Raw genomic sequence first — 14,960 nt, 5'->3', positions numbered from 1 at the left:
CAAACTCCAGCCCCAGTGAAGGTAAATGTATCTCTTTCTGGAAATAATTCTAAACGAGGTAGTTATTCTTCCGCTGGAGGCTCATCTTCTAATTCTCAAGAGAAGAGGAGGAAAATCACTAACGATGGAGGTAATAAACCTAAGAAATCTTCAATCCCTAGGTCTAAACCTAACAGTTTTAAGAGAGGTGGCAAGAGGGCCAATCCCTCTTCCTAGGAAGTTGCCCCCTCGCACGTTACTGTCAGAACCCAATCCAGAGATGTACTACAAAACTCCTCTTTCTCAATTGCCAGTAGGGGGAGGTTAACTCATTTTCTAAAAAAATGGATAAGTATTACCTTAGATTGTTGGGTTCTGTCAGTAATTCGAGGGGATTGACTCTTCAATTCAAAGAACAACCACCTCTTTCTCCTGTTCCTATCCCACTGTCCAATACTCAAGATCCACAGAAGTTTCTTCTTCTGTCAACAGAAGTAGAGACTCTTTTGACAAAGAGGGCAGTGGAGGAAGTCCCTGTATCTTCAATAGATTCAGGTTTTTATTCTCGTGTCTTCCTTGTATCGAAGAAGACCGGAGGAATGAGACCAGTCATCGATTTGTCTATCCTCAATTCTTATATGATTATTCCCCATTTTAAAATGGAGACCAATCGTTCAATAAGAGCTTCTATTCTTCCAGGTATGTGGACAACATCCCTGGATCTGACGGACGCTTATTTTTATGTTCCAGTTTGCCATTCATACCGTTAATTCCTTCGGTTTGTTTGGAACAAAAGGGTTTACCAATTCAGGGCTCTCCCTTTTGGTCTGTCAACTGCACCACTAGCCTTTACCAAACTCATGCAGGTAGCAATTGCTCACCTTCATTCACAGGCTATTCAGATTCATTCTTACCTGGACGACTCACTGATCAAGGAACTTTCTCCCGAGAAACTCTTATCTCAATATCGATATAGTCATCAGATTGTTTCTCTCTCTGGGGTTTCTCATTTCTTGAAAAAAGTCGGACCTCATTCCGTCTCAGGACTTTATTTTCCTAGGCGAACATTACCTTACTCGTCGGTGCATAGTTCGACCTCCTCAGGAAAAGTTTCAGAATCTTTGTTAAAAAAATCGTCTGTTTCTATCTCAAAAAACAGTTACTGCTCGCCAGTTTTCATAACTGCTAGGTCTCTTGAATTCACTAGCGTATGTTGTTCCACTTGGTCGCCTTCAAATTCGACCTCTTCAATTTTATCTTCATCAACATTGGCTCCCAGCTACACAGGATTGGGAATTTCCAGTTCCAATCATTCATCAGGAATTGTTTCCTCATTTGGTTTGGTGGACTTCTCAAGCAAACGTTTTGAGAGGCCAACTTCTGTCCTCTCCAGTTCCAAATCAGACTCTGCTCACAGATGCCTACAACCTCGGTTGGGGAGCTTATCTGGAAGGTCTTTCAGTGTCAGGAGTGTGGACTCCAGATCTTTTGAAGGAACACATTAACATACTAGAAATGAAGGCAGTTCTTCTTGCACTGTCTCATTTTCAGTCCCTACTGCAGAACAAATCTCTGGTTCTAGCAACGGACAACACCACTGTGGTGGCTTATGTGTGAAACCAAGGGGGGACTCATTGTTACAAGCTGTATCTTTTAGCAAGAGAAATCCTCCTTCTTTGCAATTACCTTCATCTACAGATTGTAGTTCGTCATGTCCCAGGGAAACTCAACGTGTTAGCAGATGCTCTGTCAAGAACACTTACCCCAGTCAATACAGAGTGGGAACTTCTCCGATCAGTATTTCAGGCAATAACACTTCAGTGGGGGTCTCCTCGTGTAGACCTGTTTGCAACAAGCCTCAATTACAAAGTTCAAGTGTTCATGTCTCCTGTTCCAGACCCGAAAGCTTACGCAGTAGACTGCATTAGTGTTCCTTGGGACGGGATGTTCGCTTACGCCTTCCCACCGTTCAGATTTCTGTCACAAGTTCTTCGGAAGATCTCAGCAGAGCAAGGGTTGATTATTCTTATTGCTCCAGCTTGGCCCAAACAAGCCTGGTTTCCATATCTTCTTCGTCTGTCTTGTGTTCGTCCACTGGTTCTACCAGTACGACACAATCTTCTGTCCCAGTTCAAGGGCAAGATACTTCCTCCCAATCCAGAGAAGCTACATCTGTTCGTGTGGCTTCTCTCAGGGATAGCTTCAAGGAGAGAGGTTTTTCTGAATGCGCAGCCAGACATCTCTCCAGAGCAGTAAGTGATTCCACTAACATCGTCTATGATGGCAAGTGGACTATCTTCAGTGGTTGGTGTAGTGAGAATGAAATTGATCCTTTCCAAATTCTGTACAACTAGCAGACTTTCTGATCCACCTTTTTGAAGAGAAAGGATTATCTCCCTCTACTATTAAAGGCTATAGATCAGCTATTTCTAGGACATTTAAACTGTCTGGAGGTCCAGACTTTGGTAATAATGAATTCATTTCTATTTTAGTTAAGAATTTCACTCTTGAACGCCCTAGACAGAGAGTTTTAATCCCGTCTTGGAATTTGAGTGTTGTTTTATCAGCTTTAAAAACCCATCCTTTTGAACCTGCTGAAAAGGTTGAAATCAGGTTTTATCGTTTAAGTATTGTTTCCTTCTTGCCTTGACCTCTGGTAGAAGAAGTGAAATTCATGCCTTTTCCACTGCTGATTACTGCCTTCGTTTTAATAGGGATAAGTCATCTGTTACCCTATTAACGGATCCAGCTTTTTTTAGCCAAAAATCAAATTCCGGGTAGAGGTTCAGAACCGATAGTGATTCCAGTCCTTCTTGATGATTCAAGTTCTAAAGTACTCTGTCCTATCCGATTCTTACTTTTATATCTTCAGAGAACTCGAAGTCTCCGCACCTCCTCAAATTCCAGGTTAGTTATTCCTATTAACAAAGGAAAACAAGATTTGTCTGCTAAATAGTTATCAAAGGTACCAGGATTATAATTTAGTACGCCAGACGCGCGTTTCGTCTACATAAGACTCATCAGTGACGCTCAAATCAAAAATATTTATAAACCCAAACAAGTACAAAGTTGAAGAGCATTGAGGATCCAAAATTCCAAAAAGTTGTGCCAAATACGGCTAAGGTAATCTATGCCTGGGATAAGAAAATCCTTAGTTTTTCAAAAAGTTCAAAGTTTTGTATACAGGAAATTTATAAAAATGACCACATTATTGATATTCTAAAACCATTTCAACTTGGATCTGTAAAACTATTCAATTAGCCTACAGTTTTTCTAATGAAGAACTTCTGAAAAGTATGCATGTTAAAGCCCATAATGTTAGAGCTATTTCTACCTCCTGTGCTCAATTTAATAATGCTTCTTTAGAGGAAGTCTTATCTGCAGGTTTCTGGAGAACTGAAAATTCTTTCATTTCTCACTATCTGCAGTCTTTAGCTACTCAAGCTCAGAGTTTGTACTCCTTAGGACCTTTAGTTTCCGAACAAATCCTGCATCTTCTGGTTCGGGGGATTCAGCTTTGTGTTAGATTCTATATTTTACTCAGAATTTATGATGGTAACGTATTTATTGACATAAAATTGTACATTTTTAAAGTAAAATGAGGTTTTATTAAATAAATACTTACCATCATAAATTAAAGGTCCCTCCCAACCTCCCCTTCATCCCCTGGTTTGTTCCTATGGCTTCTTGCGTACGTTAGGAAATTAAATGGATGATATAAAGGCATGGTTATACGGGCACTGCTTGGTCATCCCTCTTCTCATTGTATGATATTTTTATTTGGGGTTTTCCGCCTGTCAGACTTGCGCAGATGGATGTACTCAGAATTTATGATGGTAAGTATTTATTTAATATAATCTCATTTTACTTTAAAAATGTACAAATTACTGCATCTAATTCCGAAATTGTTGTCATTGCTACACGAAGTTAACAAACATTACAAGAATGTTTGATCCCAATGTACTTCGATCGCGATTGTCTTTTTAAATAAAAATTCAGGCACCCTAAATGTCTAATGCCATTAAGTTTATTTTACATGATTTCCAAAACCACAGAAGATACAGATGAGCCATACAAGATCTTATTGATTCCCGCCTTTAAGTTTTATCATTTTACCTAGGATATTTTCGATATCGCTTTTATCTAATTAATCAAAAATTTGTAAGGGTTCCGCGGAACCCAGTGTCTCGCCTACTCTTTCTGTTAATCGCAGGCTCAACAAAAATGAGGAAATAAATCAATAAAATATTTGTTGATATTATCTTTAAATTGTAAGAAGCTTCTGTCCAAGTTTGGTAAAAATCCAGGATAGTTTATCTAATACTGTTTAAAAACTTTTAACTGCAGACTAAATGTAATGTCAACTGGGAGAAAACTAAATTTCCTTCTAGATACTTGCTTTTGATCATAAACAAGCTTCTGTCCAAGTTTGGTACAAATCCAAAATAGTATAAGAAAGTTAAATTATAAAAAACTACAGAGTGAATGTGTTGTTTCCTGGCAGAAAATTTAAGTCCATTTAAAAGTAAAATACGAAAAAAATGGAATTTTATTTTTATAAAATTTCCTTCTAGATACTAGCTTTTGATCATTAACAAGCTTCTGTCCAAGTTTGGTACAAACCCAAAGTAGTATAAGAAAGTTATTTAAATTTAAAAAATGTTAACCACAGAGTGAATGTGTCGTTTCCTGACAGAAAATCTAAGTCCATTTAAAAGTAAAATACGGAAAAAATGGAATTTTATTTTTACAAAATTTACTTCTGGATACTATCTTATGATCATAAACCAGCTTCTGTCCAAGTTTGGTACTAACCCAGGATAGTTTAAGAAAGTTATTAAAATTTAAAAAACTTTAACCACAGAGTGAGTGTAATATTTCCTGGCAGAAAACTCAGTCCATTTAAAAGTTAAATACGGAAAAAATGGAATTTTATTTTTACAAAATTTACTTCTGGATACTATCTTATGATCATAAACAAGCTTCTGTTCAAGTTTGATAGAAATCCAGGATAGTTTAAGAAAGTTATTAAATTTTAAAAACTTTAACCACAGAGTGAATATTTGTGGATGCCGCCGACGACGACGGAATGTAGTCTCGCTTAGTCTCGCTTTTTCGACTAAAGTCGAAGGCTCAACAAAAATAAAAGAGAATTTTGAACTGCCTAAAAACCGGCTTTTGGTTCTTAGAGCATCACCAGTTCAGCATAACCATTTTCATTTAGCACATAAAATATATCAGTTTATAAACTTTATGATCTTAATAGAGGAACAATGATTTTACTTTCCTATGAAAAAGTTATTGGATCAACCTTGGCTATATTTTCAATTCATTTCAATTTAAAATCGTTCGTTACTGTTTTTGAAACACTGATTTGTTTCCTCTCAATCGATTTTTGACTGTTGAACACCGGTGTGCTATTGTTGCCTTTATTGAAACAAATGATGGTAAAAGGACACGAAATGAAATATTTCAAGTATAGGACAACCTGACTCCCTGTTTTCATATCGGCATGCTACGTTAGTCTCTTGAGCTTGCATCAATAAACTCAAGCATTCTTTGGTATCTTTTTTTTAATTCCAGTACATCATTTTTTAGATTGCTTTTTATCTCGGACTACCAGTATTATAATTATTTAGTCATTATTTTATGACTCAGTTTTCATGTTCTAATTTTTATTGGTCTATATTCAACCAGGGGGCAAGTTGATTTTGGTAGTTTAAACCTGTTTCATATTTATGAGCCTGTGAGTCTGACAGGAAACTTTGTTTTATCTGAATGCTTCTCTGTTGTTAGCTGGTATTTGGTAAAAGATCTTTCATAGTTTCTATTCAGTGTAATTCCATTGTTTTTAGACTTAAAATAAATTGATTTAAAGTTTGATCTATTGTATAGACACCGGCCTATTGATGAAGACTGTATGGTAACCTTGGAAATATTTTGATAGCGTGTATCTATGATTTGCTGTGACATATACCCAACATTTCAAGCTGTTCAAAAACAAACTCGTTCAAATTTTTTAAACATATCAAATACAAATGGGCCAGCAGAGTTATGATGGCAGATGATCTATCACTAGTAGTTCATATTAAACTAGCTTTAGCAGAAAACTTAAATTTTATACTCTCAAGCTTGATACAGCTCTGAATTTGGATTGTGATTAAATATTTGACACAACATAGGATTCAACAACAGAACGAATGTGGTATTTTATAAGAACTTGAAATTGGACATTTAACTTTTATAATCCAATATCAACATGATCAAAGGTATGCGACTTAAGTGAGAGGTTTAGCTAGCTTGTGGTACAATCTTTATGCTGAATAAAAACAAAATATCAAGCACATTCTCAAACATTTTATTCTGATCACCTCTCACACACAAATAGAGCACTGAGGTTGGTATAGACAAAGCAATCTAAGCTAAACAAGAACCACAATGTGGTACATGTCCATTATATATATATACACTAATATCTTTGTACATATGAGTACCTCGTGTATGATGATGTGACAATTAATAAGCTTGAGTTAACTCCCTTTACAGTAACAATTTGCTGTAATATGTCTTAAAAATGCCTCAATAGTTGATCTTTTTAAAGTGGAAAGCTGCCAATTTAAACCATTATTTCATTAAGGAATTAAAGTTTGACAGTATTTTTATTGATATCTAAAACAATCTCTTCAAGAATGATGGTGTATTTATGAATTACATTTTCTATAAAGATTGATACAAATACAAAGATAATGAATGGATCATTGAATAGTTTTTTTTTCACAAAGAGACATTTTTAAGACGTACTACATAAGATCAGTTACTTGTGTTTCAAAACCTTTTTGGAAAATAATCTTTCACACTTATAAACAAATGTCAATAAATTAATATAGTTACTACATCCACCTCCCCAAACAATTTAAAATTTAATATATAGCATTTATTTAAACACTACTGTCTGTTGTTTATCATCAGGCGAGATAAAAAAGGTCCATTATTTTCTTATTTTCATGCACTTCTGCTGTACATTTGATACATAAACAACAAGAATGTGTCCATAGTACACAGATGCCCCACTCGCACTATCATTTTCTATGTTCAGTGGACCGTGAAATTGGGGTCAAAATTATAATTTGGAATTATAATTAGAAAGATCATATCATAGGGAACATGTGTACTAAGTTTCAAGTTGATGTAACTTTAACTTCATCAAAAACTACCTTGACCAAAAACTTTAACCTGAACTTCGCACTATCATTTTCTATGTTCAGTGGACCATGAAATTGGGGTCAAAACTATAATTTGGCATTAAAATTAGAAAGATCATATCATGGGGAACATGTGTACTAAGTTTCAAGTTGATTGGACTTCAACTTCTTCAAAAACTACCTTGACCAAAAACTTTAACCTGAAGCGAACGGACGGACGGACGCACGGACGAACAGAGGCACAGACCAGAAAACATAATGCCCCTCTACTATCGTAGGTGGGGCATAAAAATATAAATGCTTCATTGTATCATGATCTCTATATTATAAACAGATATTCCACCATAAAACGGACACACTAAATAATTATTTAAAGACATACTTAATCATTATCTAATTTGAAGTATAAAGTGAAAATCCCACTACTATAATTAAATACCAACACAATGTTATTGCTATGCATAAAATACTTCTGGCTTCTGTCATATTTTGAGAACTTAAAAAAGAAATGAAAGAATCTGGAACATTTTAAGGCAACATAGTTTAATACAGAATAAAAATTAAAGTTAGTGTTTTTCTAAATAAAATTTTGAAAAACTATTTTTGAAATAACAAAAAAATTAAATAAAAATTTTCGATATAAATTGAAAAGCCTTCTTTTGATCATGTCTAAAAGAAAACTTGAGTGTTTTAAACAATTTGAAAGGAAGAACTCATGGTAAAGATAATTTGACTATATAACTTAATACATTTGACCTGAATGTGCTAAGCTTCCGCAACCACTTAACTGGTGGATGCTTCAGTAAAAATAAAGGAAACTTTTATCAATTGCTAAACTTATTTCATATTAACTTTTAATAATCTACAAGTATTCCAGCAACAATATTTTTGAAATTTTGAACATCCACATAAGAGAAATGAATCTGTGTTTACTTTATATTAAGGGAGGATCCAACACTCTGACTAAAATAGATATGGCTCATTTGATTTGTATAAAATTTTGAACAATATAATTTTAAGAAACTTGAATGACACAATTAACAGGATAATTTCATTGCTATTATAGCAGTTTGACAAGCACTAAATTTTTATCATTTAACAACTTGATTTCTCTTTACTTATATAATGTGATTAAAACTTTAAGCTGTTTTTTAGAGTTTTTAAGAGTTAACTCCCTTAGGTGTTCTGTACCCACTTCAATAGAATACCTTTATAACAAAGTCTTTCATTCCACACACAGCCAGGTAAAATTAATTAAGTAATACTAAGATGAAGATGAATGATTAAGTGAATGATACATATTTTACATAAAGCTAACTATCTACTTACACCAAAAATCATTAAACTGTTCAGCCATTTTCTGACTTCTGGTCAATTCAATTTTAATTACCAAGAGCTGTCCAAAAAAAAATTGATTGGAAAAACTATTGCTTATGTAAATACAAAACTTAGTTCGCTACTGGTGTAACCTAAAAATTTATATGAATTACAAACACCTGTGGTGAAAAATAAAAATTTTGTTGTCTGATGTTGCCCAACTACACTCCTCAAAAGCAGTCTACCTGAAAAATTTCATGACACAAAACATTTCAATTTTTTCTGAAGATTTTCCCTGTTCTTAATTTATTCTCTTGGCATTTGTCACTTATATTTTTGACACTCCCTCTTTATAAAAAAAAATTCTTTAAGACAACATCAAAGATGTTTTGCAGGGGTGACAAGCTACTGATGAAATTAAAACAAAATTGACCACTTATAAGAAATTGTGCTGACAACTATATAGTTTTGGTTGTAATGGATGTTTTTTTTTAATATAGATACATCTTGAAGAGACCAGCTCTAAACATCCAATAATCCCTACTATAACATTTACATATGATGCATACTCCATTGACAAAACTTAAATGAACACATAATCTTTAGATTTTCAAGTCTCCAAAGAAAGCTCTGCCTAACAAAAACACCAATGACTTCAAGCTTTGATAGAATCTATTTTAAATTTAGTTCTAACCTTATCTTGGAAACTAATGGGACATAAGTCTTTTACTTTATACTAGAATATTTGTGGTTATTTTGTAATTTATGAACACAGGACACATAACACTTTGTTCATTTTTTGCAAAGGAACTGTAATTGATGTAATTCTAATTTATCTGTTCTGTTTCTTTAGTATGATTATCAGAACCATATCTAGTCAAGTTTTAAAAAATATCACTTTACTGAGACCATTCTTAAGGGAGAATTTGTTCACAATGAAAAAGAGGCAACATGGAAGGAAATATTTCTGGGTTATAAAAATGTTAATTGATATAAGCTTACAGAAGAGTGGGTTGAAACATTATCTTACTGTTAGGAAATTCCCAAGGAGCAAAATTGAAAAGTTTAAACACTGTTTTATAGAGTATCTGAAATCACTTGAGTTCTGTATGATATATACAATGTAAATGTTTTATCTTACAATGAAATGATATAATCCCTGAATAACTCAAAAATGATTGATATATCACTGTTAAGCATAGAATTGTCATGGCATGGGTTTGAGGTCTCTTATTTAGTGCTGATTTTGTCAACAACTTTGTAATGTGTCACAAAAATCACTTCATCCGCAAAACAGGCAAAATGTATTGTTATAAGTAGTGAACATAAGACATTTATATATAAAAAGTGATCATTTTTTTTCCTAATCCAACATGAGTTTTTTTTAAACCTATGGAATAGGGAACGTGTATCCATGACACAGATGATTTGCCTACATGATTACTCAAAAATCATTAGTTTCTAGTACAGCAATTTGTAAAAGTAGGTCATGGTGATCTAGCTATAGATAACGGGAATAATGTGTTCAAATAAACATTTCTATACTATTTATTTATTTAAAGCTGACATAACAATAAAATTTGAATAAGTACCAAAAATAGGCAATAATTGCTAACTATTTCAGAAATAATTCTGAAACATAAGTTACTGTGGTAAAATTTTAATGATATACCAATGATATACCTTAATTTATATCAATAAAAATGTCGATGATATATCAATGATATACCTTAATTGGTTTAAGAAATGCTTTGTACAGATATAAACACAAAAAAATATGAAAGGATGAATTACTGAAATATCTTACCAGATATTATATCAGAAAATTAGGCCTATCATAAATTAAAAGTGTAGGGGGTTGGAAGACTTTTTTTGCCAAACCCCCAACACATACAATTTCAATTAGAAATTAAATGTGTCTTTGTGTGAAAACTTGTTTTTAATCCCTATATTGAAATTCAATATAATTAGTTCTGGAACAGCCTTTCCCAAAATGTAAATTACTATTTTAACAAAAGATAAACTTGTATTTTAACAAACATACTGATGAGCATAAAAAATGTAAATTATACATAAAATGATTTTTTTGTACTTTGATTATTATCATTTTACATCTTTAAAAAATGACATATTCAGATGCCAAGGTATGCTAAGACGATAGTAAGTAAAATGTTTTTAAGATACATGTATATAACAAAGTGCTACTACTAATAATGAACCGGATTAACAAAAAAAGCTAAATTTTACATTGTATATGAACATATATGACTACTGGCAGTAAAAATAGACTAAAATTCTATCAACATAAAAAAAATTATATGTAGTCCAAAAAAATATAAAACAATAAAAACAGTGAGTCATTTTGTCCGTCAAATACAAACAAGTAAAAATAAATAAAATGGGGTTTTATACAGACTGTGGGAACATAAATACTCCTTTAATTATAGTATATATGTTTATATGTACAATAAAATTTAAAATTTCACATGATGGACAAGATATATATATATTCTGTTCTAACTCCACAACCAGTTATATATCTTAACAAAATGATCATAATGTATATTCAATAAGATAAATTCAATATTATCCACAAAATCCATTTATGACATAGGCAAAACCAATTTATTCATAGAATTTTAGGATTTTGGAAAATATACATAAAAGATGTCCTTAAAAGTCACATTGTTTATTTTCTAGATTAACTTATATCTGTGACCATGCCTTCTTTCATGGTTCTTTCTCATCAAATAACAAAATGACTCATTTTCAGCAAATAAGATTCTTATTTTTGGTTACTGCTACAAGGACGAGTATAAATTTTATATATGATCTATTTTATATGAAGTAACATACATGTATGTAGTATTATTGTATAGCAATATAATATTTCCCACAGAAAGTAACCAAAAGTTAGCATGCAATAAATTCTAATATTGCACTAGTGCAATAAATCTTCAAAATTCATGACGTCATCAACGATAAAATCTTAGTTTAAACCAATTTTTACTTTTAAATATTATATTGCTATACAATAAAAGAGTTATTGCATGAATATTGGGGAATATTGTCCCTCGTAGAACATATATTGCACTTGCAAGCTCGTGCAATATAAAGTTCTACTCAGGACAATATTACCCAATATTCATGCAATAACCCTATATTATTATGCCATGACAGAAGGGTTACTAGTCTATTCAGTCATACAACTCTCATTGAGAACATTTATATATATTATATAAAGATATACAACTCCTCTAAACATCAACCCAACAATGTTAGATCTGTAAATTTGCTTTCGCAAATTTTTGGTTCTTCCCTCGCCGGGATTCGAACCCATGCTTCTGTGATATCGTGACACCAAATCGCCTGCAATGCAGCCGTCCCGCTAGACCACACGACCACCTGGGCTCTCAAAAAAATAGCTTTCGCTGGCCATGTGTTACCTTTCCACGTCAGTTTTAATCTAGCGGCGTACTGCAGTACATGATATATAAGGCATGAAGATGTTATTGTTACAGATCAGCTAAATTATCTATAGTAAAGGATCCTACAAATTAATGTAAGATACAGTCACAGAAAATAATTATATTTATAAGTACGTCTGAGTCAGTGACAACCCTACAACAGATGTATCCATCGGATCCCCATCAATGATGGTGATACATGGCTGTGTACATAATGTATATACAACTCCTCTAAACATCAACCCAACAATGTTAGATCTGTAAATTTGCTTTCGCAAATTTTTGGTTCTTCCCTCGCCGGGATTCGAACCCATGCTTCTGTGATATCGTGACACCAAATCGCCTGCAATGCAGCCGTCCCGCTAGACCACACGACCACCTGGGCTCTCAAAAAAAGAGCTTTCGCTGGCCATGTGTTACCTTTCCACGTCAGTTTTAATCTAGCGGCGTACTGCAGTACATGATATATAAGGCATGAAGATGTTATTGTTACAGATCAGCTAAATTATCTATAGTAAAGGATCCTACAAATTAATGTAAGATACAGTCACAGAAAATAATTATATTTATAAGTACGTCTGAGTCAGTGACAACCCTACAACAGATGTATCCATCGGATCCCCATCAATGATGGTGATACATGGCTGTGTACATAATGTATATACAACTCCTCTAAACATCAACCCAACAATGTTAGATCTGTAAATTTGCTTTCGCAAATTTTTGGTTCTTCCCTCGCCGGGATTCGAACCCATGCTTCTGTGATATCGTGACACCAAATCGCCTGCAATGCAGCCGTCCCGCTAGACCACACGACCACCTGGGCTCTCAAAAAAAGAGCTTTCGCTGGCCATGTGTTACCTTTCCACGTCAGTTTTAATCTAGCGGCGTACTGCAGTACATGATATATAAGGCATGAAGATGTTATTGTTACAGATCAGCTAAATTATCTATAGTAAAGGATCCTACAAATTAATGTAAGATACAGTCACAGAAAATAATTATATTTATAAGTACGTCTGAGTCAGTGACAACCCTACAACAGATGTATCCATCGGATCCCCATCAATGATGGTGATACATGGCTGTGTACATAATGTATATACAACTCCTCTAAACATCAACCCAACAATGTTAGATCTGTAAATTTGCTTGGGTTGATGTTTAGAGGAGTTGTATATACATTATGTACACAGCCATGTATCACCATCATTGATGGGGATCCGATGGATACATCTGTTGTAGGGTTGTCACTGACTCAGACGTACTTATAAATATAATTATTTTCTGTGACTGTATCTTACATTAATTTGTAGGATCCTTTACTATAGATAATTTAGCTGATCTGTAACAATAACATCTTCATGCCTTATATATCATGTACTGCAGTACGCCGCTAGATTAAAACTGACGTGGAAAGGTAACACATGGCCAGCGAAAGCTCTTTTTTTGAGAGCCCAGGTGGTCGTGTGGTCTAGCGGGACGGCTGCATTGCAGGCGATTTGGTGTCACGATATCACAGAAGCATGGGTTCGAATCCCGGCGAGGGAAGAACCAAAAATTTGCGAAAGCAAATTTACAGATCTAACATTGTTGGGTTGATGTTTAGAGGAGTTGTATATACATTATGTACACAGCCATGTATCACCATCATTGATGGGGATCCGATGGATACATCTGTTGTAGGGTTGTCACTGACTCAGACGTACTTATAAATATAATTATTTTCTGTGACTGTATCTTACATTAATTTGTAGGATCCTTTACTATAGATAATTTAGCTGATCTGTAACAATAACATCTTCATGCCTTATATATCATGTACTGCAGTACGCCGCTAGATTAAAACTGACGTGGAAAGGTAACACATGGCCAGCGAAAGCTCTTTTTTTGAGAGCCCAGGTGGTCGTGTGGTCTAGCGGGACGGCTGCATTGCAGGCGATTTGGTGTCACGATATCACAGAAGCATGGGTTCGAATCCCGGCGAGGGAAGAACCAAAAATTTGCGAAAGCAAATTTACAGATCTAACATTGTTGGGTTGATGTTTAGAGGAGTTGTATATACATTATGTACACAGCCATGTATCACCATCATTGATGGGGATCCGATGGATACATCTGTTGTAGGGTTGTCACTGACTCAGACGTTATTATATAAAGATTATATATTAAGACTATAGATTGAACTAAATTAGTACCATGGATAGCACTTTCCATGAACAATCACCTTTTTATCAGAATTTGAAATCAGCTAACAGATGGTAGCTATCTTATTCAATATCTGACTTTTTGATCAATAATCAAATAAATCTTTATTCTGCCATTGGTATCACTTTAGATTGTCAAAGCAATAATGATGAAAATCATTACTTATGATTTAAAAAGTGTGTTGGTAATATACATAGTCAATAAGCACTATCATGTAAAACATGTTTCGTAAAAGATTTTTAAGTATAAATTATCAGATTTTCCACAGATAGTGTAAAATATTAGCTTTGAGTCACAATGTAAAGCTTGTTAGAATGTGAACATAGCCAATGAGATAAAATTTCTGATTGTGTCAAGCAGCTAATATTTCTTATCAAAAATAATTTTTTGTTTGGATTTTGTTTGTTTGTTGTCATTTTAAATGCCACTATCAATATCATGGCAGTCAGTTCTTATTGGTTGCAGAAGCAATCGTAAATGGGGATCTTCTTAGTGTTTTTCTTTTAATATCCCACCTTGCAAGAATGGCGATAAGTATTTAATCTGCTTGGCAAATAAAATTCTTTAACATCTTTGGGTTATCTTTCTTGCCTCTATATTAGAATTATGAAAGTCAGCTGATTCAGAGGACTAAATATATTTTTTTTAATTCTTACATTGTATCTTAATAATCCTTCAAAAATATCCTTTCAAACAATTCAAATATTTCTTTCGCTAAGGACAGTACTTTAAAAATCATGAGAAAAGTAAAATGATTTTAAGGAAGTATTTTCCTTATCACTTGAAT

Source organism: Mytilus galloprovincialis, chromosome 6 (genome assembly GCF_965363235.1).
Source record: "Mytilus galloprovincialis chromosome 6, xbMytGall1.hap1.1, whole genome shotgun sequence".
Lineage (NCBI taxonomy): Eukaryota > Metazoa > Mollusca > Bivalvia > Mytilida > Mytilidae > Mytilus > Mytilus galloprovincialis.
Note: the sequence above shows the minus strand (reverse complement) of the source record.